The sequence below is a fragment of the Pleurodeles waltl genome, chromosome 6 (assembly GCF_031143425.1).
Source record: "Pleurodeles waltl isolate 20211129_DDA chromosome 6, aPleWal1.hap1.20221129, whole genome shotgun sequence".
Classification (NCBI taxonomy): Eukaryota; Metazoa; Chordata; class Amphibia; order Caudata; family Salamandridae; genus Pleurodeles; species Pleurodeles waltl.
In genome coordinates this window covers 1513322831-1513348011 of record NC_090445.1, presented here as the reverse complement: position 1 = coordinate 1513348011, position 25181 = coordinate 1513322831, and the positions used below count along the sequence as shown (strand labels likewise).

Here is a 25181-nt window from a genome sequence, read left to right as displayed (position 1 = left end):
AGACAACCTCTTTGTTAAAAGAGAAAACACCTAATGTAACATTTATTTAAGTGAGGCTTTTTTATAATTTCACATATGTAGCCTCATAGCTAGTTTAGAATGGCCCTGTTCAGAACATCATGCACAATAGAGCTGAACGCTAGGTGACGATATGTAGAGCAAATTGTCTTCATTTGGTTAAAGTTAGGCTTTCATAGTCACTACAACATCAGAGGAAGAGAGGTTCTGCTTTTCTAGGGCATTGGTGGGGCTAGGAATGTTGGTCCAGTACACCCTTGTCCACCAGCAGCTACTGTTAGGCCACTTGGTACTAGATGTCACTGCATCATGAAGTCAGACTCCCCTGATCACTTGAAAAGTTCACCTTTCCTATCTTTTCCGAAGATTACGATTAGGTTGTGTTCAGATAGGTCGAGAGTGTTCAATACTGAACTCAGAATTTTTCCTAGTTTTCTAGTGCCACTGTGGGTTCAGGTTATTCTGCAAAATGTCCGAGTGTTGGCTGATTGAAGGTTCATTAAAGACATTGTGAGGCGGTCAATCCCTTCATGTAGTCAGAGCTAGAATGTCTAGAGCATAGGGGCACAGCCCTTGAATTTGGCCTCACTTTCAAGCAGGAGCCAATAAAGAACATTTATGGAAAATTTAACAATCTCTGTTACCAGTGAAGGGTGAATATTGCTCCCTTCAGTCTTCATGCACTGAAGCCAAACCAGTAGCCCGGCCAGTTCCACCCTGTGGTTAGTCTGCACAAAGGGTAAGGTGATGAGGAGTACGGATAATTTGAAGTTTACATCATGGTCGAAGTATACTGTATTTATTTACTTCCTGTAATGATGGATTGGAGCTGTTCCCTGGGGTGACAGCCACTGGAATTGGAGTGGTTCAGCCATATCATCTCCAAAGTCAAAAATGTGAAGTTTTGTACTTCTCAGGCCCAGACAGTTGTCCATTATCCACCTGTTAGCTTGATTCTTGCTTTTGTCACATCTTCAAAATAAGTATTAATGTGTCACCCACTTGCATCTTGAATTGTACCGGATGTGGGTTGATTTACTGACTTCATGTAAGAGTCAAACAAGAACGTCAAGAGGGTTGACAACTATGGTGTTCTGCTTTGGCTTACTCCTTTTTTTGAGAATGGAGCTGACAGGCTTAGGTTGTTGACAAGTGATTTAATACAATACTGTAGGAAGTTGGCTCTGTATGCACTATTTCAAAGTAAGGAATAGTATGCACAGATTCCAAGGGTTCCCCTTAGAGGTAAGATAGTGGCAAAAAGAGATAATACTAATGCTCTATTTTGTGGTAGTGTGGTCGAGCAGTAGGCTTATCAAAGGAGTAGTGTTAAGCGTTTGTTGTACACACACAGGCAATAAATGAGGAACACACTCGGAGACAATTCCAGGCCAATAGGTTTTTGTATAGAAAAATATATTTTCTTAGTTTACTTTAAGAACCACAGGTTCAAATTCTACATGTAATACTTTGCATGAAAGGTTTGCAGGTAAGAACTTTAGGAACTTTAAATAATCACAATAGCATATATACTTTTCAAATAAAACACATATAGCTATTTTAAAACTAGACAGTGCAATTTTCAACAGTTCCTGGGGGAAGTAAGTATTTGTTAGTTTTTGTAGGTAAGTAAACCACCTACGGGGTTCAAGTTTGGGTCCAAGGTAGCCCACCGTTGGGGGTTCAGAGCAACCCCAAATTTACCACACCAACAGCTCAGGGACGGTCAGGTGCAGAGTTCAAAGTGGTGCCCAAAACGCATAGGCTTCAATGGAGAAGGGGGTGCCCCGGTTCCAGTCTGCCAGCAAGTAAGTACCCGCGTCTTCGGAGGGCAGACCAGGGGGGTTTTGTAGGGCACCGGGGGGGAAACAAGTTAGCACAGGAAGTACACCCTCAGCAGCACGGGGGCGGCCGGGTGCAGTGTGCAAACACGTCGGGTTTGTAATAGGAATCAATGGGAGACCAAGGGGTCTCTTCAGCGCGGCAGGCAGGCAAGGGGGGGGGGCTCCTCGGGGTAGCCACCACCTGGGCAAGGGAGAGGGCCTCCTGGGGTGTCACTCCTGCACTGGAGTTCCGATCCTTCGGGTCCTGGGGGCTGCGGGTGCAGGGTCTTTTCCAGGCATCGGGGTCTTAGAGTCAGGCAGTCGCGGTCAGGGGTAGCCTCGGGATTCCCTCGGCAGGCGTCGCTGTGGGGGCTCAGGGGGGACAACTTTGGTTACTCACAGTCTCTGTGTCGCCGGAGGGTCCTCCCTGAAGTGTTGTTTCTCCACCAGTCGAGTCGGGGTCACCGGGTTGCAAGTCTCACGCTTCTGGCGGGAAACGCTGTTGCCTTTAAGTTGCTTCTTTAGAAATAAAGTTGCAGTCTTGGGTGAACAGGCCCGCTGTTCTCTGGAGTTTCTTGGTCCTTTTAGAGCAGGACAGTCCTCTGAGGATTCAGAGGTCGCTGGTCCTGGGGAAAGCGTTGCTGGAGCAGTTTTCTTCCGAAGGGGGGAGACAGGCCGGTAGAGCTGGGGCCAAGGCAGTTGGTGTCTCCGTCTTCTCTGCAGGGTTTTTCAGTTCAGCAGTCCTCTTCTTCTTAGGTTGCAGGAATCTGTCTTTCTGTGTTCTGGGAGCCCCTAAATACTCAATTTTGGGGGTGTGTTTAGGTCGGGGGGTTAGTAGCCAATGGCTACTAGCCCTGAGGGTGGCTACACCCTCTTTGTGCCTCCTCCCTGAGGGGAGGGGGGCACAACCCTAATCCTATTGGGGGAATCCTCCATCTGCAAGATGGAGGATTTCTAAAAGTCAGAGTCACCTCAGCTCAGGACACCTTAGGGGCTGTCCTGACTGGCCAGTGACTCCTCCTTGTTTTTCTCATTATCTCTCCTGGACTTGTCGCCAAAAGTGGGGGCTGGGTCCAGGGGGCGGGCATCTCCACTAGCTGGAGTGCCCTGGGGCATTGTAACACGAAGCTTGAGCCTTTGAAGCTCACTGCTAGGTGTTACAGTTCCTGCAGGGGGGAGGTGTGAAGCACCTCCACCCAGAGCAGGCTTTGTTTCTGTCCTCAGAGAGCACAAAGGCTCTCACCGCATGGGGTCAGAAACTAGTCTCTCAGCAGCAGGCTGGCAGAGACCAGTCAGTCCTGCACTGAACAATTGGGTAAAATACAGGGGGCATCTCTAAGATGCCCTCTGTGTGCATTTTGTAATAAATCCAACACTGGCATCAGTGTGGGTTTATTATTCTGAGAAGTTTGATACTAAACTTCCCAGTATTCAGTGTAGCCATTATGGAGCTGTGGAGTTCGTTTTTGACAGATCCCCAGACCATATATTCTTATGGCTACCCTGCACTTACAATGTCTAAGGTTTTGCTTAGACACTGTAGGGGCATAGTGCTCATGCAAATATGCCCTCACCTGTGGTATAGTGCACCCTGCCTTAGGGCTGTAAGGCCTGCTAGAGGGGTGACTTACCTATGCCACAGGCAGTGTGAGGTTGGCATGGCACCCTGAGGGGAGTGCCATGTCGACTTAATAAGTTTCTCCCCACCAGCACACAAGCTGGCAAGCATTGTGTCTGTGCTGAGTAGGGGTCCCTAGGGTGGCATAAGACCTGCTGCAGCCCTTAGAGACATTCCCTTGCATCAGGGCCCTTGGTACCAGGGGTACCAGTTACAAGGGACTTACCTGGGTGCCAGGGTTGTGCCAATTGTGGAGACAATGGTACATTTTAGGTGAAAGAACACTGGTGCTGGGGCCTGGTTAGCAGGGTCCCAGCAAACTTCTCAGTCAAGTCAGCATCAGTATCAGGCAAAAAGTGGGGGGTAACTGCAACAGGGAGCCATTTCTTTACAAATACTAACATCACTATCTCCTTCCCGTTATTAGAAAACCATTGATTGCTACGTTGAACGGCTGATAGAGGTCTTCATCATGAGTGTAAGGAAATGCCTCCTTGGCATGGTTACCCCCTGACTTTTTGCCTTTGCTGATGCTATGTTTTGAATTGAAAGTGTGCTGAGGCCTGCTAACCAGGCCCCAGCACCAGTGTTCTTTCCCTAACCTGTACTTTTGATTCCACAATTGGCACACCCTGGCATCCAGGTAAGTCCCTTGTAACTGGTACCCCTGGTACCAAGGGCCCTGATGCCAGGGAAGGTCTCTAAGGGCTGCAGCATATCTTATGCCACCCTGGGGACCCCTCACTCAGCACAGACACACTGCTTGCCAGCTTGTGTGTGCTAGTGAGAACAAAACGAGTAAGTCGACATGGCACTCCCCTCAGGGTGCCATGCCAACCCCACACTGCCTATGCAGTATAGATAAGTCACCCCTCTAGTAGGCCTTACAGCCTTAAGGCAGGGTGCACTATACCATAGGTGAGGGCACCAGTGCATGAGTACTGTGCCCCTACAGTGTCTAAGCCAAACCTTAGACATTGTAAGTGCAGGGTAGCCATAAGAGTATATGGTCTGGGAGTCTGTCAAACACGGACTCCACAGCACCATAATGGCTACACTGAAAACTGGGAAGTTTGGTATCAAACTTCTCAGCACAATAAATGCACACTGATGCCAGTTTACATTTTATTGTAAAATACACCCCAGACGGCACCTTAGAGGTGCCCCCTGAAACCTTAACCGACTATCTGTGTAGGCTGACTGGTTCCAGCAGCCTGCCACAACCGAGACATGTTGCTGGCCCCATGGGGAGAGTGCCTTTGTCACTCTGAGGCCAGTAACAAAGCCTGCACTGGGCGGAGATGCTAACACCTCCCCCAGGCAGGAGCTGTCACACCTGGCGGTGAGCCTCAAAGGCTCACCCCTTTGTGCCAGCACCGCAGGACACTCCAGCTAGTGGAGTTGCCCGCCCCCTCCGGCCACGGCCCCCACTTTTGGCGGCAAGGCCGGAGAAAATAATGAGAATAACAAGGAGGAGTCACTGGCCAGTCAGGACAGCCCCTAAGGTGTCCTGAGCTGAAGTGACTCTAACTTTTAGAAATCCTCCATCTTGCAGATGGAGGATTCCCCAATAGGATTAGGGATGTGACCCCCTCCCCTTGGGAGGAGGCACAAAGAGGGAGTACCCACCCTCAGGGCTAGTAGCCACTGGCTACTAGCCCCCCAGACCTAAACACGCCCTTAAATTTAGTATTTAAGGGCTCCCCTGAACCTAAGAATTTAGATTCCTGCAACTTACCGAAGAAGAAGACTGCTGAGCTGAAAACCCCTGTAGAAGAAGAAAGAAGACACCAACTGCTTTGGCCCCAGTCCTACCGGCCTGTCTCCTGCCTTCTAAAGAACCCTGCACCAGCGACGCTTTCTCCAGGACCAGCGACCTCTGAATCCTCAGAGGACTGCCCTGCTTCCAAGAGACCAAGAAACTCCCGAGGACAGCGGCACTGCTCCAAAAGAACTGCAACTTTGTTTCAAGGAGCAGATTTAAAGACCCCTGCAACTCCCCGCAAGAAGCGTGAGACTTGCAACACTGCACCCGGCAACCCCGACTCGACTGGTGGAGAACCAACACCTCAGGGAGGACCCTCCGGCGACTCCGAGACCATGAGTAACCAAAGTTGTCCCCCCTGAGCCCCCACAGCGACGCCTGCAGAGGGAATCCCGAGGCTCCCCCTGACCGCGACTGCCTGAACCTAAAGTCCCGACGGCTGGAAAAGACCCTGCACCCGCAGCCCCCAGCACCTGAAGGAACGGATCTTCTGTGCAGGAGTGACCCCCAGGAGGCCCTCTCCCTTGTCCAGGTGGTGGCTACCCCGAGGAGCCCCCCCCTTGCCTGCCTGCAACGCTGAAGAGATCCCTTGATCTCTCATTGATTTACATTGAAAACCCGACGCTTGTTTCTACACTGCACCCGGACGCCCCAGTGCCGCTGAGGGTGTACTATTTGTGTGAACTTGTGTCCCCCCCGGTGCCCTACAAAACCCCCCTGGTCTGCCCTCCGAAGACACGGGTACTTACCTGCTGGCAGACCGGAACCGGGGCACCCCCTTCTCTCCATTGAAGCCTATGTGTTTTGGGCACCTCTTTGACCTCTGCACCTGACCGGCTCTGAGCTGCTGGTGTGGTAACTTTGGGGTTGCTCTGAACCCCCAACGGTGGGCTACCTTGGACCCAAACCTGAGACTTGTAAGTGATTTACTTACCTGACAAAACTAACAAAAACTTACCTCCCCCAGGAACTGTGAAAATTGCACTGTGTCCACTTTTAAAACAGCTTATTGTGTTTTATGTAAAAAGTATACATGCTAATGTAATGATCAAAGTTCCTAAAGTACTTACCTGCAGTACCTTTCAAATGAGATATTACATGTAGACTTTGAACCTGTGGTTCTTAAAATAAACTAAGAAAATATATTTTTCTATAACAAAACCTATTGGCTGGATTTGTCTGAGTGTGTGTTCCTCATTTATTGCCTGTGTGTATATACAACAAATGCTTAACACTACTCCTTTGATAAGCCTACTGCTCGACCACACTACCACAAAATAGAGCATTAGTATTATCTCTTTTTGCCACTATCTTACCTCTAAGGGGAACCCTTGGACTCTGTGCATACTATTCCTTACTTTGAAATAGTGCATACAGAGCCAACTTCCTACATTGGTGGATCAGCGGTGGGGTACAAGACTTTGCATTTGCTGGACCACTCAGCCAATACCTGATCACACGACAAATTCCCAAAATTGTCATTAGAAATAGATTTTTGCAATTTGAACTATTTTTCTAAATTCTTTAAAGTCCTGCTAGGGCCTTGTGTTAGTCCCTGTTAGTATTTCCTTTTAGAGTTTAAAAGTTTGGTAAAAGTTTGAATTAGATTCTAGAACTAGTTTTAGTTTCTTAAAAAGTATTCCAACTTTTAGAAGCATAATGTCTAATACAGATGTGAATGGGGTGGAACTCGACACCACACCTTACCTCCATCTACAGATGAGAGAGCTAAGGTCACTCTGTAAACTAAAGAAAATAGCAATGGGCTCCAGACCTTCCAAACTACAGCTCCAGGAGCTGTTGGCAGAGTTTCAAAGAGCCAACCCCTCTGAGGATGGCAACACAGAGGATGAGTATAGTGACTTGGAGGGTGATTCCCCCCCCACCAGTCCTATCTAGGGAGGACAGGGCCTCTCAAGCCCTGACTCCACAAATCATAGTCAGAGATGCTGGTTCCCTCACAGGAGGGACCAACCTCTCTGAAATCACTGAGGATAACTCCAGTGAAGAGGACATCCAGTTAACCAGGATGGCCAAAAGATTGGCTTTGGAAAGACAGATCCTAGCCATAGAAAGGGAAAGACAAGAGATGGGCCTAGGACCCATCAATGGTGGCAGCAACATAAATAGGGTCAGAGATTCTCCTGACATGTTGAAAATCCCTAAAGGGATTGTAACTAAATATGAAGATGGTGATGACATCACCAAATGGTTCACAGCTTTTGAGAGGGCTTGTGTAACCAGAAAAGTGAACAAATCTCACTGGGGTGCTCTCCTTTGGGAAATGTTCACAGGAAAGTGTAGGGATAGACTCCTCACACTCTCTGGAAAAGATGCAGAATCTTATGACCTCATGAAGGGTACCCTGATTGAGGGCTTTGGATTCTCCACTGAGGAGTATAGGATTAGATTCAGGGGGGCTCAAAAATCCTCGAGCCAGACCTGGGTTGACTTTGTAGACTACTCAGTAAAAACACTAGATGGTTGGATTCAAGGCAGTGGTGTAAGTAATTATGATGGGCTGTACAATTTATTTGTGAAAGAACACCTATTAAGTAATTGTTTCAATGATAAACTGCATCAGCATCTGGTAGACCTAGGACCAATTTCTCCCCAAGAATTGGGAAAGAAGGCGGACCATTGGGTCAAGACTAGGGTGTCCAAAACTTCCACAGGGGGTGACCAAAAGAAAGGGGTCACAAAACCTCCCCAGGGGAAGGGTGGTGAGACAGCCAAAAACAAAAATAGTAAAGAGTCTTCTACAGGCCCCCAAAAACCTGCACAGGAGGGTGGGCCCAGAGCCTCTTCACAAAACAATCCTGGGTACAAGGGTAAAAACTTTGATCCCAAAAAGGCCTGGTGTCGTAGCTGTAGTCAGTCTGGACACCAAACTGGAGACAAGGCCTGTCCCAAGAAAGATACCACTGCTAACTCCACTCCAGCTAAAACTGGAATGGCCAGTTTCCAAGTGGGATCAACAGTGTGCCCAGAGCAAATCAGGTGTCACACTGAAGCTACATTAGTCTCTGAGGGTGGGGTGGATTTAGCCACACTGGCTGCCTGGCCCCCTAACATGCAAAAATACAGGCAGCAGCTCTTAATTAATGGGACAAGTTAAGAGGGCCTGAGGGATACAGGTGCCAGTGTCACAATGGTGACAGAGAAACTGGTTTCCCTTGGCCAATACCTGACTGGACAAACCTATCCAGTCACCAATGCTGACAATCAAACTAAAGTACATCCCATGGCAATGGTAACTTTAGAGTGGGGAGGGGTCAATGGCTTGAAACAGGTGGTGGTCTCTTCAAATATCCCAGTAGACTGTTTGCTTGGAAATGACCTGGAGTCCTCAGCATGGGCTGAGGTAGAACTGAAAACCCATGCAGCCATGTTGGGTATCCCTGAACTGGTGTTTGTCAAGACGAGGGCACAGTGCAAGGCACAGGGTGAAAAAGTAGAGCTGGAGTCTGGAAGAAAGGCCCAGCCTACCAAGAGAAAAGGAAAGTCAGCTGGGAAACCAGCTGCAACACAACAAGAAAAAGAGAACCTCTCTTCTCAGGAAGAAGTTCTGCCCTCTGAGGGAACTGAGCCTATGGGGCTGGAACCTTATCAGGCTGAGCTCTTAGGCCCAGGTGGACCCTCAAGGGAAGAGTTGTGTAAGGGACAAGAAACCTGTCCCTCTCTTGGTGGCCTTAGGCAGCTAGCTGCTGAAGAGTCCAAAGGCAAGAAAAATGGAACACATAGGGTCTATTGGGAAGATGGACTCCTGTACACTGAGGCAAGAGATCCCAAACCTGGTGCCACTAGGAGAGTGGTAGTGCCTCAGAGTTTCAGAGAGTTTATTCTGACCTTAGCCCATGATATTCCCCTTGCTGGGCATTTGGGACAAACCAAGACGTGGGAGAGGTTAGTCAACCACTTCTACTGGCCCAATATGTCCCAGAAGGTTAAGGAGTTTTGCCTCTCCTGCCCCACCTGTCAAGCCAGTGGTAAGACAGGTGGGCATCCAAAGGCCCCCCTCATTCCACTTCCAGTGGTGGGGGTCCCCTTTGAAAGAGTGGGTGTGGACATAGTGGGTCCACTGGAACCTCCCACAGCCTCAGGAAATATGTACATCCTAGTAGTAGTGGATCATGCTACTAGGTATCCTGAAGCTATTCCCCTTAGGTCGACTACTGCCCCTGCAGTAGCCAAGGCCCTCATTGGTATCTTTACCAGAGTGGGCTTCCCTAAGGAGGTGGTGTCTGACAGAGGTACCAACTTCATGTCAGCATACCTAAAACACATGTGGAATGAGTGTGGAGTGACTTATAAATTCACTACACCATATCATCCACAAACTAATGGCCTTGTTGAGAGATTCAACAAGACATTAAAGGGCATGATCATGGGCCTCCCAGAAAAACTCAAAAGGAGATGGGATGTCCTCCTGCCATGTCTGCTTTTCGCTTACAGAGAGGTGCCTCAGAAGGGAGTAGGGTTCTCACCCTTTGAACTTCTGTTTGGCCACCCTGTAAGGGGACCACTAGCTCTTGTGAAAGAAGGCTGGGAGAGACCTCTTCATGAGCCTAAACAAGACATAGTGGACTATGTACTTGGCCTTCGCTCAAGGACGGCAGAGTACATGGAAAAGGCAAGCAAAAACCTTGAGGCCAGCCAACAGCTCCAGAAGTGTTGGTATGACCAAAAGGCTGCACTGGTTGAATTTCAACCAGGGCAGAAAGTCTGGGTTTTAGAGCCTGTGGCTCCCAGGGCACTTCAGGACAGATGGAGTGGCCCTTACCCAATCCTGGAAAAGAAGAGTCAGGTCACCTACCTGGTGGACCTAGGCACAAGCAGGAGCCCCAAGAGGGTGATCCATGTAAACCGCCTAAAACTCTTCCATGATAGGGCTGATGTGAATCTGTTGATGGTAACAGATGAGGAGCAGGAAGCGGAGAGTGAGCCTCTCCCTGATCTCCTCTCATCACACCCTAAAGATGGCTCAGTGGATGGAGTGATCTATTCAGACACCCTCTCTGGCCAACAGCAAGCTGACTGTAGGAAGGTCCTACAACAGTTTGCTGAGCTCTTTTCCCTAACCCCTGGTCAGACACACCTGTGTACCCATGATGTGGACACAGGAGACAGCATGCCTGTCAAAAACAAAATCTTCAGACAGTCTGATCAAGTTAAGGAAAGCATTAAAGGTGGAAGTCCACAAGATGCTGGAATTGGGAGTAATTGAGTACTCTGACAGCCCCTGGGCTAGCCCAGTGGTCTTAGTCCCCAAACCTCACACCAAAGAAGGAAAGAGAGAGATGAGGTTTTGTGTGGACTACAGAGGACTTAATTCTGTCACCAAGACAGATGTCCATCCCATTCCTAGAGCTGATGAGCTGATTGATAAATTAGGGGCTGCCAAATTCTTAAGTACCTTTGACTTAACAGCAGGGTACTGGCAAATCAAAATGGCCCCTGGAGCAAAAGAAAAGACAGCATTCTCCACACCTGATGGGCATTATCAGTTCACTGTTATGCCCTTTGGTTTAAAGAATGCCCCTGCCACCTTCCAAAGGTTGGTGAATCAAGTCCTTGCTGGCTTGGAGTCCTTCAGTGCAGCTTATCTTGACGATATTGCTGTCTTTAGCTCCAACTGGCAGGATCACCTGGTCCACGTGAAGAAGGTTTTGAAGGCTCTGCAATCTACAGGCCTCTCTATCAAGGCATCCAAATGCCAGATAGGGCAGGGAACTGTGGTTTACTTGGGACACCTTGTAGGTGGAGGCCAAGTTCAGCCACTCCAGCCTAAGATCCAGACTATTCTGGACTGGGCAGCTCCAAAAACCCAGACTCAAGTCAGGGCATTCCTTGGCTTGACTGGGTACTATAGGAGGTTTGTGAAGGGATATGGATCCATTGTGACAGCCCTCACAGAACTCACCTCTAAGAAAATGCCCAAGAAAGTCAACTGGACTGTAGAATGCCAACAGGCCTTTGACACCCTGAAACAAGCAATGTGCACAGCACCAGTTCTAAAAGCTCCAGATTACTCCAAGCAGTTCATTGTGCAGACAGATGCCTCTGAACATGGGATAGGGGCAGTTTTGTCCCAAACAAATGATGATGGCCTTGACCAGCCTGTTGCTTTCATTAGCAGGAGGTTACGCCCCAGGGAGCAGCGTTGGAGTGCCATTGAGAGGGAGGCCTTTGCTGTGGTTTGGTCCCTGAAGAAGCTGAGACCATACCTTTTTTTTTTACTCACTTTGTAGTTCAGACTGACCACAGACCTCTCAGATGGCTGATGCAAATGAAAGGTGAAAATCCATAACTGTTGAGGTGGTCCATCTCCCTACAGGGAATGGACTTTATAGTGGAACACAGACCTGGGACTGCCCATGCCAATGCAGATGCTCTTTCCAGGTTCTTCCACTTAGAAAATGAAGACTCTCTTGGGAAAGGTTAGTCTCATCCTCTTTCGTTTGGGGGGGGGGGGGGGGGGGGGTGGGTTGTGTAAGGAAATTCCTCCTTGGCATGGTTACCCCCCGACTTTTTGCCTTTGCTGATGCTATGTTTTGAATTGAAAGTGTGCTGAGGCCTGCTAACCAGGCCCCAGCACCAGTGTTCTTTCCCTAACCTGTACTTTTGATTCCACAATTGGCACACCCTGGCATCCAGGTAAGTCCCTTGTAACTGGTACCCCTGGTACCAAGGGCCCTGATGCCAGGGAAGGTCTCTAAGGGCTGCAGCATGTCTTATGCCACCCTGGGGACCCCTCACTCAGCACAGACACACTGCTTGCCAGCTTGTGTGTGCTAGCGAGAACAAAACGAGTAAGTCGACATGGCACTCCCCTCAGGGTGCCATGCCAACCCCACACTGCCTATGCAGTATAGATAAGTCACCCCTCTAGTAGGCCTTACAGCCCTAAGGCAGGGTGCACTATACCATAGTTGAGGGCACCAGTGCATGAGTACTGTGCCCCTACAGTGTCTAAGCCAAACCTTAGACATTGTAAGTGCAGGGTAGCCATAAGAGTATATGGTCTGGGAGTCTGTCAAACACGGACTCCACAGCACCATAATGGCTACACTGAAAACTGGGAAGTTTGGTATCAAACTTCTCAGCACAATAAATGCACACTGATGCCAGTGTACATTTTATTGTAAAATACACCCCAGAGGGCACCTTAGAGGTGCCCCCTGAAACCTTAACCGACTATCTGTGTAGGCTGACTGGTTCCAGCAGCCTGCCACAACCGAGACATGTTGCTGGCCCCATGGGAAGAGTGCCTTTGTCACTCTGAGGCCAGTAACAAAGCCTGCACTGGGTGGAGATGCTAACACCTCCCCCAGGCAGGAGCTGTCACACCTGGCGGTGAGCCTCAAAGGCTCACCCCTTTGTGCCAGCACCGCAGGACACTCCAGCTAGTGGAGTTGCCCGCCCCCTCCGGCCACGGCCCCCACTTTTGGCGGCAAGGCCGGAGAAAATAATGAGAATAACAAGGAGGAGTCACTGGCCAGTCAGGACAGCCCCTAAGGTGTCCTGAGCTGAAGTGACTAACTTTTAGAAATCCTCCATCTTGCAGATGGAGGATTCCCCAATAGGATTAGGGATGTGACCCCCTCCCCTTGGGAGGAGGCACAAAGAGGGTGTACCCACCCTCAGGGCTAGTAGCCATTGGCTACTAACCCCTCAGACCTAAACACGCCCTTAAATTTAGTATTTAAGGGCTCCCCTGAACCTAAGAATTTAAATTCCTGCAACTTACCGAAGAAGAAGTCTGCTGAGCTGAAAACCCCTGCAGAAGAAGAAAGAAGACACCAACTGCTTTGGCCCCAGTCCTACCGGCCTGTCTCCTGCCTTCTAAAGAACCCTGCACCAGCGACGCTTTCTCCAGGACCAGCGACCTCTGAATCCTCAGAGGACTGCCCTGCTTCCAAGAGACCAAGAAACTCCAGAGGACAGCGGCACTGCTCCAAAAGAACTGCAACTTTGTTTCAAGGAGCAGATTTAAAGACCCCTGCAACTCCCCGCAAGAAGCGTGAGACTTGCAACACTGCACCCGGCGACCCCGACTCGACTGGTGGAGAACCAACACATCAGGGAGGACCCTCGGGCGACTCCGAGACTTTGAGTAACCAAAGTTGTCCCCCCTGAGCCCCCACAGCGACGCCTGCAGAGGGAATCCCGAGGCTCCCCCTGACCGCGACTGCCTGAACCTAAAGTCCCGACGGCTGGAAAAGACCCTGCACCCGCAGCCCCCAGCACCTGAAGGAACGGAACTTCTGTGCAGGAGTGACCCCCAGGAGGCCCTCTCCCTTGTCCAGGTGGTGGCTACCCCGAGGATCCCCCCCCCCCTTGCCTGCCTGCAACGCTGAAGAGATCCCTTGATCTCCCATTGATTTACATTGAAAACCCGACGCTTGTTTCTACACTGCACCCGGCCGCCCCAGTGCCGCTGAGGGTGTACTTTTTGTGTGAACTTGTGTCCCCCCCGGTGCCCTACAAAACCCCCCTGGTCTGCCCTCCGAAGACGCAGGTACTTACCTGCTGGCAGACCGGAACCGGGGCACCCCCTTCTCTCCATTGAAGCCTATGTGTTTTGGGCACCTCTTTGACCTCTGCACCTGACCGGCCCTGAGCTGCTGGTGTGGTAACTTTGGGGTTGCTCTGAACCCCCAACGGTGGGCTACCTTGGACCCAAACCTGAGACTTGTAAGTGATTTACTTACCTGACAAAACTAACAAAAACTTACCTCCCCCAGGAACTGTGAAAATTGCACTAAGTGTCACCTTTTAAAACAACTTATTGTGTTTTATGTAAAAAGTATACATGCTAATGTAATGATCAAAGTTCCTAAAGTACTTACCTGCAATACCTTTCAAATGAGAGATTACATGTAGAATTTGAACCTGTGGTTCTTAAAATAAACTAAGAAAATATTTTTTTCTATAACAAAACATATTGGCTGGATTTGTCTCCGAGTGTGTGTTCCTCATTTATTGCCTGTGTGTATGTACAACAAATGCTTAACACTACTCCTTTGATAAGCCTACTGCTCGACCACACTACCACAAAATAGAGCATTAGTATTATCTCTTTTTGCCACTATCTTACCTCTAAGGGGAACCCTTGGACTCTGTGCATACTATTCCTTACTTTGAAATAGTGCATACAGAGCCAACTTCCTACAATGATCAATAAGGTTTTTTTGTGACAATGATAGGAGTTTCTTTTTACTCCGGGATCTGATTGCTGACAACTAAGGAGTAGCCTGTGTTTCATCTACTCTTGCAATAGACATGAAATATTCTTGAGAGGATTTTATTTTGTTATGGCAGGTTAGAAACTGTTTATATAGACTCTGTATTTAAACATACACCATTATGTGTTGAAAAGAGGTTATGCCAATGGGTTCACTAATATATACATTAAAGTGTCTCGTCATTGTGGAGCTCCTGAAATCAAATGTGAGAGGGGGACTTGAGAGACTGTGTATATGTAATAAAGGTATCCCATGGAGGCTTCTAGTACTGTTGTGTCTGATCAGTACAACCATCCTCCCTGAAGTAACTCCACCTGTTCAGTTTGCACCATCCTGTCAGTGTCAGGTGTCACTTGGCCCATGGCATCTGGGTCCTTTAATAGTAATACATGTTTTGTACCCATCACATAAAACTCAAAAATATGTAAAGGTGGCGTTTTCTTTCTATTTACATGCCTCCTGGCACATGGGTAAAAGCAACAAGACACTAGTTATGAAAGATCTTCCCAAGGCACTTTACAGAATCGATCAGTGGAGCCACTGGAAGTTCCCTTGAGGTGTCATCTCTGTTTTTAATTAACAGTACCACTGTGGTACTACAGATCTGAGTACAGTAGCTGAAATTACCCTCACATATGCCTACAAGGTGGAACTGCAGCACCAATACAAAGTTTGAAACCTTTGCATGCAGAACCATTTAGGGCCTACAACTCCCTTAGGACACACAACAGGTTATATCTAATTGGGCATTTACTGGCTTTTGCATTAAAATACAAGCAGCCTGGACATAAACATTTACAGTTAAAAAGATAAGACCAGTTGTGCTTGCTGCGAGTCAGCTACACCTTATGTTCCTGCTTGACCATGTGGCAGGAGGAAGATAGGTAACCTACATAACAGGACTGTCTGCTGTCTTCCTGGGTCAACGTTGCAGCCCTTAGCCCATCCACCAAGGAAGCCCACTGCCTGTGAAGTGGTGCCTGAAACACCACTACTCTGTATTTAAGCTGCTCTCGTGGGCATCATCACCTGGGAGTTGTTTAAAGGGTAACTGTTAAGGGCAACTGAAGGGACTGAGTAGGTAGGACGTGCTGCAAGTAAGACCTCTCACTGTCCAATTGTGTGCTGAGGAGTAGCCAATGTGCAAAATTTCACATGCAGCATAGCAGTATTTGACCACCCACCACAATTCAGTAACCAACTCTTGAGTGGAATCCATGAATTCTGTAAAGATCTCCAATCTCTGGGTTCTGAAATATTGCTTTAGGGGACCTTAACACTTGATTGTATGAATATCATGCTTTTTTCCTCTATTCACATAATGCTCGCTGCACCTTTGTCATAAATCAGTCAGGCCACACAGGACAGTACACACAAAGCTGGTTACCCTACGGATTTGGTTCAACTCATTTTAAGGCTGTGATGATACAAGTATCATTGTCTGACCATATGTTAATTACATTACAAATTTACACTCCGTTAAAGAAAATTTCATCAACAACCCAGACAACACCTAAGTATGCTACAATCAGGGACTTTAATTCAGTCATTACAAAAAAACGAATAATCCATCCATCTAATATTAGCCTGTGCCTCCGCTTTATTTTGGATACTTCCCAGGGTAACTGAAAGTGAACGCTAAATGTTCTGACACTTTTAAAAGAAAAAAAAGGACACCCTCATAATCACATGTAATGATTATTTCTCTATCATTCTACTAACTCTAAAACATAACATTCTGGAAGGAAATTGGCATAGATTCAAGTTGCCAGCAGACCTTGCAAATTTAAAAGCTTGTAATTCACAAAACAAAAAAGCCATTTTCAGACTAAGGCAGATTTCTACAAAAACTGAAGAATCAGACAGAAATTCAACCAATCTGTTTACAACTTACTACTAAACATAGGAGGACGGATTCTGATCAGATGACTCTGGATTTTTGTGATCCTCTAGACACTTTCTTCCAGCAAAAATATAATTGATCTATGAACCAACATTGAGAAAGGCCCAAGCAATTCACACATGGGGCTAAGTATTGAAGCACCATGTACTTGTAAGAAATGTTCCACCTTTCATCAGCTGTTAGTTTGTTAAGTAACAGAGAGTAAAGGGCCTACAAACATCAAGCTTTAAGCTTGATGTCACACCAGCAGCATGTATTAAAAACAAAAATACACTTAGCATAAAAGATAATAATTTTGAATGCCTAGCTTTAAAACGTTTCTATCACTAAACTGAAGTAAGCTATTGTGCTTCACCTACTGAAAAAAAAGCATTGTTAGATTTAACCATTGCAGTGAAATTATAGGTCCAAAGTGACCAATGTTTTGGCAAAAGTACTGGAGGCTAATGATGCCTCAGTCACAAATGTATTTGAAATCAAACTACATGCTCTCCGCCCTCAACATGGGCAGAGCATGCTGCTCTGGGTAGCTGGAAGAACCAGTTGGAACTCCAAAAGAAGCATCATTCTGCAGCTTTCAATTCAACTAATTGACTATTAGTCTCTGTAAGGAAATGCCTCCTTGGCATGGTTGCCCCCTGACTTTTTGCCTTTGCTGATGCTATGTTTACAATTGAAAGTGTGCTGAGGCCTGCTAACCAGGCCCCAGCACCAGTGTTCTTTCCCTAACCTGTACTTTTGTATCCACAATTGGCAGACCCTGGCATCCAGATAAGTCCCTTGTAACTGGTACTTCTAGCACCAAGGGCCCTGATGCCAAGGAAGGTCTCTAAGGGCTGCAGCATGTCTTATGCCACCCTGGAGACCTCTCACTCAGCACAGACACACTGCTTGCCAGCTTGTGTGTGCTAGTGAGGACAAAACGAGTAAGTCGACATGGCACTCCCCTCAGGGTGCCATGCCAGCCTCTCACTGCCTATGCAGTATAGGTAAGACACCCCTCTAGCAGGCCTTACAGCCCTAAGGCAGGGTGCATTATACCATAGGTGAGGGTACCAGTGCATGAGCATGGTACCCCTACAGTGTCTAAACAAAACCTTAGACATTGTAAGTGCAGGGTAGCCATAAGAGTATATGGTCTGGGAGTCTGTCAAACACGAACTCCACAGCACCATAATGGCTACACTGAAAACTGGGAAGTTTGGTATCAAACTTCTCAGCACAATAAATGCACACTGATGCCAGTGTACATTTTATTGCAAAATACACCCCAGAGGGCACCTTAGAGGTGCCCCCTGAAACTTAACCGACTGTCTGTGTAGGCTGACTAGTTCCAGCAGCCTGCCACACTAGAGACATGTTGCTGGCCCCATGGGGAGAGTGCCTTTGTCACTCTGAGGCCAGTAACAAAGCCTGCACTGGGTGGAGATGCTAACACCTCCCCCAGGCAGGAGCTGTGACACCTGGCGGTGAGCCTCAAAGGCTCACCCCTTTGTCACAGCCCAGCAGGGCACTCCAGCTTAGTGGAGTTGCCCGCCCCCTCCGGCCACGGCCCCCACTTTTGGCGGCAAGGCTGGAGGGAACAAAGAAAGCAACAAGGAAGAGTCACTGGCCAGTCAGGACAGCCCCTAAGGTGTCCTGAGCTGAAGTGACTCTAACTTTTAGAAATCCTCCATCTTGCAGATGGAGGATTCCCCCAATAGGGTTAGGCTTGTGACCCCCTCCCCTTGGGAGGAGGCACAAAGAGGGTGTACCCACCCTCAGGGCTAGTAGCCATTGGCTACTAATCCCCCAGACCTAAACACGCCCTTAAATTTAGTATTTAAGGGCTACCCTGAACCCTAGAAAATTAGATTCCTGCAACTACAAGAAGAAGGACTGCCTAGCTGAAAAACCCCTGCAGAGGAAGACCAGAAGACGACAACTGCCTTGGCTCCAGAAACTCACCGGCCTGTCTCCTGCCTTCCAAAGATCCTGCTCCAGCGACGCCTTCCAAAGGGACCAGCGACCTCGACATCCTCTGAGGACTGCCCCTGCTTCGAAAAGACAAGAAACTCCCGAGGACAGCGGACCTGCTCCAAGAAAAGCTGCAACTTTGTTTCCAGCAGCTTTAAAGAACCCTGCAAGCTCCCCGCAAGAAGCGTGAGACTTGCAACACTGCACCCGGCGACCCCGACTCGGCTGGTGGCGATCCAACACCTCAGGAGGGACCCCAGGACTACTCTAAGACTGTGAGTACAAAAACCTGTCCCCCCTGAGCCCCCACAGCGCCGCCTGCAGAGGGAATCCCGAGGCTTCCCCTGACCGCGACTCTTTGAAACCTAAGTCCCGACACCTGGGAGAGACCCTGCACCCGCAGCCCCCAGGACCCGAAGGACCGGACTTTCACTGGAGGAGTGACCCCCAGGAGTCCCTCTCCCTTGACCAAGTGGAGGTTTCCCCGAGGAACCCCCCCCTTGCCTGCCTGCAGCGCTGAAGGGATCCCTAGATCTCCCATTGACTTCCATTACAAACCCGACGCTTGTTTCTACACTGCACCCGGCCGCCCCCGCGCTGCTGAGGGTGAAATTTCTGTGTGGGCTTGTGTCCCCCCCGGTGCCCTACAAAACCCCCCTGGTCTGCCCTCCGAAGACGCGGGTACTTACCTGCAAGCAGACCGGAACCGGGGCACCCCCTTCTCTCCATTCTAGCCTATGTGTTTTGGGCACCACTTTGAACTCTGCACCTGACCGGTCCTGAGCTGCTGGTGTGGTGACTTTGGGGTTGCTCTGAACCCCCAACGGTGGGCTACCTTGGACCAAGAACTAAGCCCTGTAAGTGTCTTACTTACCTGGTTAACCTAACAAATACTTACCTCCCCTAGGAACTGTGAAAATTGCACTAAGTGTCCACTTTTAAAACAGCTATTTGTGAATAACTTGAAAAGTATACATGCAATTTTGATGATTTGAAGTTCCTAAAGTACTTACCTGCAATACCTTTCGAATGAGATATTACATGTAGAATTTGAACCTGTGGTTCTTAAAATAATCTAAGAAAAGATATTTTTCTATATAAAAACCTATTGGCTGGATTTGTCTCTGAGTGTGTGTACCTCATTTATTGTCTATGTGTATGTACAACAAATGCTTAACACTACTCCTTGGATAAGCCTACTGCTCGACCACACTACCACAAAATAGAGCATTAGTATTATCTCTTTTTACCACTATTTTACCTCTAAGGGGAACCCTTGGACTCTGTGCATGCTATTCCTTACTTTGAAATAGCACATACAGAGCCAACTTCCTACATTGGTGGATCAGCGGTGGGGTACAAGACTTTGCATTTGCTGGACTACTCAGCCAATACCTGATCACACGACAAATTCCAAAATTGTCATCAGAAATTGATTTTTGCAATTTGAAAAGTTTTCTAAATTCTTAAAAGACCTGCTAGGGCCTTGTGTTAGATCCTGTTTAGCATTTCTTTTAGAGTTTAAAAGTTTGTAAAAGTTTGAATTAGATTCTAGAACCAGTTGTAGATTCTTAAAAAGTATTCCAACTTTTAGAAGCAAAATGTCTAGCACAGATGTGACTGTGGTGGAACTCGACACCACACCTTACCTCCATCTTAAGATGAGGGAGCTAAGGTCACTCTGTAAACTAAAGAAAATAACAATGGGCCCCAAACCTACCAAAATACAGCTCCAGGAGCTTTTGGCAGAGTTTGAAAAGGCCAACCCCTCTGAGGGTGGCAACTCAGAGGAAGAGGATAGTGACTTGGAGGACAATTCCCCCCTACCAATCCTATCTAGGGAGAACAGGGTCCCTCAAACCCTGACTCCAAAAATAATAGTCAGAGAGGCTGGTTCCCTCACAGGAGAGACCAACACCTCTGAAATCACTGAGGATAGCCCCAGTGAAGAGGACATCCAGTTAGCCAGGATGGCCAAAAGATTGGCTTTGGAAAGACAGATCCTAGCCATAGAGAGGGAAAGACAAGAGATGGGCCTAGGACCCATCAATGGTGGCAGCAACATAAATAGGGTCAGAGATTCTCCTGACATGTTGAAAATCCCCAAAGGGATTGTAACTAAATATGAAGATGGTGATGACATCACCAAATGGTTCACAGCTTTTGAGAGGGCTTGTGTAACCAGAAAAGTGAACAGATCTCACTGGGGTGCTCTCCTTTGGGAAATGTTCACAGGAAAGTGTAGGGATAGACTCCTCACACTCTCTGGAAAAGATGCAGAATCTTATGACCTCATGAAGGGTACCCTGATTGAGGGCTTTGGATTCTCCACTGAGGAGTATAGGATTAGATTCAGGGGGGCTCAAAAATCCTCGAGCCAGACCTGGGTTGACTTTGTAGACTACTCAGTGAAAACACTAGATGGTTGGATTCAAGGCAGTGGTGTAAGTAATTATGATGGGCTGTACAATTTATTTGTGAAAGAACACCTGTTAAGTAATTGTTTCAATGATAAACTGCATCAGCATCTGGTAGACCTAGGACCAATTTCTCCCCAAGAATTGGGAAAGAAGGCGGACCATTGGGTCAAGACAAGGGTGTCCAAGACTTCAACAGGGGGTGACCAAAAGCAAGGGGTCACAAAGACTCCCCAGGGGAAGGGTGATGAGACAACCAAAACTAAAAATAGTAAAGAGTCTTCTACAGGCCCCCAAAAACCTGCACAGGAGGGTGGGCCCAGAGCCTCTTCACAAAACAATGGGTACAAGGGTAAAAACTTTGATCCCAAAAAGGCCTGGTGTCATAGCTGTAAACAGCATGGACACCAAACTGGAGACAAGGCCTGTCCCAAGAAAGGTTCCACTCCAAACTCCCATCCAGGTAACACTGGTATGGCTAGTCTCCAAGTGGGATCAACAGTGTGCCCAGAGCAAATCAGGGTCCACACTGAAGCTACTCTAGTTTCTGAGGGTGGGGTGGATTTAGCCACACTAGCTGTCTGGCGGCCTAACATGCAAAAATACAGACAGCAACTCTTAATTAATGGGACTAGAATAGAGGGCCTGAGGGATACAGGTGCCAGTATCACCATGGTGACAGAGAAACTGGTTTCCCCTGGCCAATACCTGACTGGAAAAACTTACACAGTCACCAACGCTGACAATCAGAGAAAAGATCATTCCCATGGCAAAGGTTACTTTAGAATGGGAAGGGGTCAATGGCCTGAAACAGGTGGTGGTCTCCTCAAATATCCCAGTGGACTGTCTGCTTGGAAATGACCTGGAGTCCTCAGCATGGGCTGAGGTAGAACTAAAAACCCATGCAGCAATGCTGGGTATCCCTGAACTGGTGTGTGTGAAAACAAGAGCACAATGCAAGGCACAGGGTGAACAAGTAGAGCTGGAGTCTGGAAGAATGGCCCAGCCTACCAAGAGAACAGGAAAGTCAGTTGGGAAACCAACTGCAACACAGCAAAAGAAAGGGAACCTCTCTTCTCAGGAAGAAGTTCTGCCCTCTGAGGGAACTGAGCCTTTGGAGCTTGAACCTTATCAGGTTGAGCTCTTAGGCCCAGGGGGACCCTCAAGGGAGGTGCTGTGTAAGGGACAAGAAACCTGTCCCTCTCTTGAAGGCCTTAGGCAGCAAGCTGCTGAAGAGTCCAAAGGCAAGACAAATGGAACGCATAGGGTCTATTGGGAAGATGGGCTCCTGTACACTGAGGCCAGGGACCCCAAACCTGGTGCCACTAGGAGAGTGGTAGTGCCTCAGCTGTTCAGAGAGTTCATCCTAACATTGGCCCATGACATTCCCCTTGCTGGACATTTGGGACAAACCAAGACGTGGGAGAGGTTAGTCAACCACTTCTACTGGCCCAATATGTCCAACATGGTTAAGGAGTTTTGCCTCTCCTGCCCCACCTGTCAAGCCAGTGGTAAGACAGGTGGGCACCCAAAGGCCCCCCTCATTCCACTTCCAGTGGTGGGGGTCCCCTTTGAAAGAGTGGGTGTGGACATAGTTGGTCCACTAGAACCTCCCACAGCCTCAGGAAATATCTATATCCTGGTAGTAGTGGATCATGCTACCAGGTATCCTGAAGCTATTCCCCTTAGGTCGACTACTGCCCCTGCAGTAGCCAAGGCCCTCATTGGTATCTTTACCAGAGTGGGTTTCCCTAAGGAGGTGGTGTCTGACAGAGGTGCCAACTTCATGTCAGCATACCTAAAGCACATGTGGAATGAGTGTGAGTGACTTATAAATTCACTACACCATACCATCCACAAACTAATGGCTTGGTTGAGAGATTCAACAAGACATTAAAAGGCATGATCATGGGGCTCCCAGAAAAACTCAAAAGGAGATGGGATGTCCTCTTGCCATGTCTGCTTTTCGCTTACAGAGAGGTGCCACAGAAGGGAGTAGGATTCTCACCCTTTGAACTTCTGTTTGGTCATCCTGTAAGGGGACCACTTGCTCTTGTTAAAGAGGGCTGGGAGAGACCTCTCCATGAGCCTAAACAAGACATAGTGGACTATGTACTGGGCCTTCGCTCTAGAATGGCAGAGTACATGGAAAAGGCAACCAAAAACCTTGAGGCCAGCCAACAGCTCCAGAAGTTTTGGTATGACCAAAAGGCTGCACTGGTTGAGTTCCAACCAGGGCAGAAAGTCTGGGTTCTGGAGCCTGTGGCTCCCAGGGCACTCCAGGACAAATGGAGTGGCCCTTACCCAGTGCTAGAAAGGAAGAGTCAGGTCACCTACCTGGTGGACCTGGGCACAAGCAGGAGCCCCAAGAGGGTGATCCATGTAAACCGCCTTAAACTCTTCCATGACAGGGCTGATGTGAATCTGTTGATGGTAACAGATGAGGATCAGGAGGCAGAGAGTGAACCTCTCCCTGATCTTCTGTCATCAGACCCAAAAGATGGCACAGTAGATGGAGTGATCTACTCAGACACCCTCTCTGGCCAACAGCAAGCTGATTGTAGGAGAGTCCTACAACAGTTTCCTGAACTCTTCTCCTTAACCCCTGGTCAGACACACCTGTGTACCCATGATGTGGACACAGGAGACAGCAGGCCTGTCAAGAACAAAATCTTTAGACAATATGACCATGTTAAGGAAAGCATCAAGGTGGAAGTCCACAAGATGCTGGAATTGGGAGTAATTGAGCGCTCTGACAGCCCCTGGGCTAGCCCAGTGGTCTTAGTCCCCAAACCTCACACCAAAGATGGAAAGAAAGAGATGAGGTTTTGTGTGGACTACAGAGGGCTCAATTCTGTCACCAAGACAGATGCTCATCCAATTCCAAGAGCTGATGAGCTCATAGACAAATTAGGTGCTGCCAAATTCTTAAGTACCTTTGACTTGACAGCAGGGTACTGGCAAATAAAAATGGCACCTGGAGCAAAAGAGAAAACAGCATTCTCCACACCTGATGGGCATTATCAGTTTACTGTTATGCCCTTTGGTTTAAAGAATGCCCCTGCCACCTTCCAAAGGTTGGTGAATCAAGTCCTTGCTGGCTTGGAGTCCTTTAGCACAGCTTATCTTGACGATATTGCTGTCTTTAGCTCCACCTGGCAGGATCACCTGGTCCACCTGAAGAAGGTTTTGAAGGCTCTGCAATCTGCAGGCCTCTCTATCAAGGCATCCAAATGCCAGATAGGGCAGGGAACTGTGGTTTACTTGGGCCACCTTGTAGGTGGAGGCCAAGTTCAGCCACTCCAACCCAAGATCCAGACTATTCTGGACTGGGTAGCTCCAAAAACCCAGACTCAAGTCAGGGCATTCCTTGGCTTGACTGGGTATTACAGGAGGTTTGTGAAGGGATATGGATCCATTGTGACAGCCCTCACTGAGCTCACCTCCAAGAAAATGCCCAAGAAAGTGAACTGGACTGTGGAATGCCAACAGGCCTTTGACACCCTGAAACAAGCAATGTGCTCAGCACCAGTTCTAAAAGCTCCAGATTATTCTAAGCAGTTCATTGTGCAGACTGATGCCTCTGAACATGGGATAGGGGCAGTTTTGTCCCAAACAAATGATGATGGCCTTGACCAGCCTGTTGCTTTCATTAGCAGGAGGTTACTCCCCAGGGAGCAGCGTTGGAGTGCCATTGAGAGGGAGGCCTTTGCTGTGGTTTGGTCCCTGAAGAAGCTGAGACCATACCTCTTTGGGACTCACTTCCTAGTTCAAACTGACCACAGACCTCTCAAATGGCTGATGCAAATGAAAGGTGAAAATCCTAAACTGTTGAGGTGGTCCATCTCCCTACAGGGAATGGACTTTATAGTGGAACACAGACCTGGGACTGCCCATGCCAATGCAGATGGCCTTTCCAGGTTCTTCCACTTAGAAAATGAAGACTCTCTTGGGAAAGGTTAGTCTCATCCTCTTTCGTTTGGGGGGGGGGGGGTTGTGTAAGGAAATGCCTCCTTGGCATGGTTGCCCCCTGACTTTTTGCCTTTGCTGATGCTATGTTTACAATTGAAAGTGTGCTGAGGCCTGCTAACCAGGCCCCAGCACCAGTGTTCTTTCCCTAACCTGTACTTTTGTATCCACAATTGGCAGACCCTGGCATCCAGATAAGTCCCTTGTAACTGGTACTTTTAGCACCAAGGGCCCTGATGCCAAGGAAGGTCTCTAAGGGCTGCAGCATGTCTTATGCCACCCTGGAGACCTCTCACTCAGCACAGACACACTGCTTGCCAGCTTGTGTGTGCTAGTGAGAACAAAACGAGTAAGTCGACATGGCACTCCCCTCAGGGTGCCATGCCAGCCTCTCACTGCCTATGCAGTATAGGTAAGACACCCCTCTAGCAGGCCTTACAGCCCTAAGGCAGGGTGCACTATAC

At 48.3% G+C, this 25181-nt stretch overlaps 1 protein-coding gene across 11 annotated transcripts in view; it reads right to left on the bottom strand.

Annotated features, from left to right (window-relative positions):
* Positions 1 to 25181, bottom strand: part of LOC138301017 (cyclin-dependent kinase 11B-like) — a 634168-nt gene that overhangs the window by 309906 nt on the left and 299081 nt on the right. The window lies entirely within an intron of this gene.